Below are 3,656 nucleotides of genomic sequence, written 5' to 3' on the forward strand. Positions count from 1 at the left end.
GAGGCTGTGTCACTTGGAAATAAGAGTCAGAATAAGTAGGGAATGGCTATGATTAATGAGGAAATATTCAGCAAATCCAAGAATAAGAAAAAAAACAGAGAGTAACTCTTTTTTGAAGTAATTTTAATGACAGACTCTTAAAAACAATAAAATAAAGCATCATATTTATTCATATTTCCTCCCCCCCTTTTTTTTTTTGCTCGTATGTCTCATGCAGAAAGGCCAAGATCTTGTGGGTACCTTTACTGCCATACTTACTTTTATATTATTAAATCTTTTTTCACATTTCTTATACAGAAGAATAGGTCTTCGTCGAGAGTAACATAGTATTCCTTTGCAAAGCAAATTGGATTGTAGATATCTAAATACCTTTCTTGGCCTCAGCAATTTTTTCTGCACCTAGGGAAAGATTTAAACACATCTGGCCACTGAGCAAAGAGAAAGGCCTGGAAGCCTGCAGGTATTGAAGACTATAGTCAATATCTACCACATCAAAATTTTTAGATTGGGCTTCAGGGACCTTTGTTTAGGAAAAGCAGACCTGGGCAGCCCGGGTGGCTCAGCGGTTTGGTGCCTGCCTTCGGCCCAGGACTTAATCCTGGAGTCCCAGGATCGAGTCCCACGTCGGGCTCCCTTCACAGAGCCTGTTTCTCCCTCTGCTTCTCTCTCTTTCTCTCTCTCACATGAATAAATAAATAAAATTTTAAAAAAATAAGAAAAGCAGACCTTGGCAGATAACACCTTAATCTGCTCAGGCTACTATAACAAAATACCATAGACTTGGTGGCTCAATCAACAGAAATATACTTTCTCCCAGTTCTGGAGACTGGAAATCCAAGATCAGGGTGCCAACAAGGTTGGGTTCTACCGAGGGCTCTCTTCCTGGTTTTCAGGTGGCCACCTTCTTACTGTGTCCTCATATGGCAGAGAGAGAGAGAGAAAATTGTGTGTGTGTGTGTGTGTGTGTGTGTGTTCTGGTATCTTTCTTAGAAGGACACTGATTTCATCATGAGGGTCTGACTCTTATAACCTCATCTAAATTAATTATCTCCTGGAGGTCCCATCTCTAAATGACATCATATTGAGAGGTAGGGCTTCAAACTATGAATTTTGGGAGGACACAATTCTATTTACAGCATCATCTAATTGTAGGTTTGATCTTCGTTTTTTATCCCTAATGTTGGGCCTGTCTCTGGGCAGCAAGATGCTTGGGATTCTTTTTGCCTGATGTTCTTCTGGGTCAGTGCTGAAGCTAACTTTCTGCTGGTTCTACTCTGACCTTGATGGTATCATCTTTTTTTTTTTTTTAAGATTTTATTTTTTGGAACAATTTCAGGTTCATAGAAAAATGAAGTAGAAAAAAAAATGAAGTAGAAAGTAAAGCTCCCATATACCTCTGTCCATCACCAACACACACATAACACACACAGCTTTTCCCCACTATCAACATTCTGCACCAGAGTGATACATTTGTCACAATGGATGAACCTACACTAGCACATAATTATCACCCAAAGTTCATAGTTTACTGTAGGATTCATTCTTGCTGTTGTACATTCTACGGGTTTTGACAAATGTATAATGACATATATCTACCATTGTAATATCATACAGAATAGTTTCACTACCCTAAAAATCCTTTGTGCCCTGCTTATTCATCCCTCCCTTCTAACCCTTGGTGCCCTGATCTTTTCACTGTCTCCATAGTTTTGCTTTTTCAGGATTGCCATTTAGTTGAAATCATAAAACATGTGGCCTTTCCAGGTTGGCTTCTTTCACTTACTAAGAGACATCTAAGATCCTTCCATGCCTTTTTATGATTAAATAGCTCATTTCTTTCCTTTTTGGAGGAAGATGGCACCATCTTTAATTGTCTGGTTTCATGCCCTTGACTTCAAGTCTCTTGGTACCTAGATTCAGCCCCAGGTGCTTTCTCGAAGCGTCTGAGTCTCCTATTCTGCTGCTTAGATCTTGATCTTCAGCTTGTAGAACGTGAATTCTGTTTGTCATCCTTCTTTTTCTCATTTATCTCTCATCTTAGATCCATGTTTCTTCATGAGCATAGCTTGGTGGCTCATTGGCAGCTGTTCTTTGTGTAAAGCCCCTGGCTTTCTGTTCAACACACAAGTTTGTTTCTCTTGTGTGAAGTCCTATTTTTGCCAGAACCCTGGTATGGCAGTTGTTAGGCAGGGGACAGCAGTAATGCTATAGAAGTGTTTGTGCACTTGTTCCTGGCTAAATGTAAGGCTGTTCCAAGCGAAAAATAGGAATCCCAGTCCTGATGATAGAATTCTGCAGTGGTCACATGCATTCAGTAAAAAAACCACACACAGACACATATATCCTCCCCACCAAACTAACAATCAAAAACACTAAAATATGGGGCAGCCTGGGTGGCTCAGCAGTTTAGTGCCACCTTCAGCCCAGGGCCTGATCCTGGAGACCTGGGATTGAGTCCCATGTCAGGCTCCCTGTATGGAGCCAGCTTCTCCCTCTGCCTGTCTCTGTGTGTGTGTGTGTGTGTGCGTGTGTCTCATGAATAAATAAATAAAATCTTTAAAAAAAATACAATAAAAAACACTAAAATAGTAGTTCAGATGAATTATTAAAATGTCTTTTTTCTTGTTTTCATTTCAAAGTGGGATTGATATTAGCAATTTTTGAAACTTGCCAATTAACACTTGTTCTTTTTTTTTCATGGGGAGACAATTTTTTTTATTTAAATGCAATTTAGCTAAGTATAGTGTACTATTAGCTTCAGGGGTAGGATGTAGTGATTCATCAGTTGCATTTAACACCCAGTGCTCATTACATCAAGTGCCTTCCTAAATTCCCATCAGCCAGTTGCCCTCTCCCCCAATCCCTCCCTTCTAACAACCTCAGTTTGTTCCCTATAGTTAAGAGTCTCTTATTGTTTGCCTCCCTCTCTGTTTTTATCTTATTTTATTTTTCCTTCCCCTGTTCTTTATAAAACATGACTCGTGCAAAATGTATTACTTTCCCTCCTTCCATTCCCCCTCCCACCATGGACATTTAATAGGTAAAAAATCCAGATAGTGGAAAAGGATGTTGATAGCTTCACGTATGTTAGTAGTGTGTGAGTTAGAGAGAATCTGAGAGCCAAGGCTTGACTCAATATCACTAATATAATACTGACTTATTTGGTTCAATTCTTTTATCACCATCTATAACTGCATTTTTTTTCCTCACAGAGAAATAAAATGGTATGATGCAGAAAGAACTCTGTTAAAAGCATTGGAACATTAACCTTTCTTGGTTTCTCTGTACTGATATAAATGACATAATTGCATATTGTGTTTGAATCCATGTGGGATGTCTGAAGCGATGTTGTGAGAATTTATAGGCAGGTTGTTCGAGCCCTATGAAAATATGAAAAAACCGCTATATTGGAAAAACTGCAACAATAACAAAATGCGTGGTTGTTTTACTATAGCAGATGCAAATAAGATGTAAGGGGGAAGCCAGGCTTGAGAAAACACAGTAATGGGTCAGATAGATAAGGTGGTTGTAACCATTGGTATCTAAAGCACCCGCTTTACATGGTCTTTGAAGAGAATGGAAATAATGCCAGGAATTATGAATGTATGTCATAATTATGTTTAACTTCATTCACAATGACCTGTTCTTGACCCATA

The sequence above is a fragment of the Vulpes vulpes genome, chromosome 1 (assembly GCF_048418805.1).
Source record: "Vulpes vulpes isolate BD-2025 chromosome 1, VulVul3, whole genome shotgun sequence".
Classification (NCBI taxonomy): Eukaryota; Metazoa; Chordata; class Mammalia; order Carnivora; family Canidae; genus Vulpes; species Vulpes vulpes.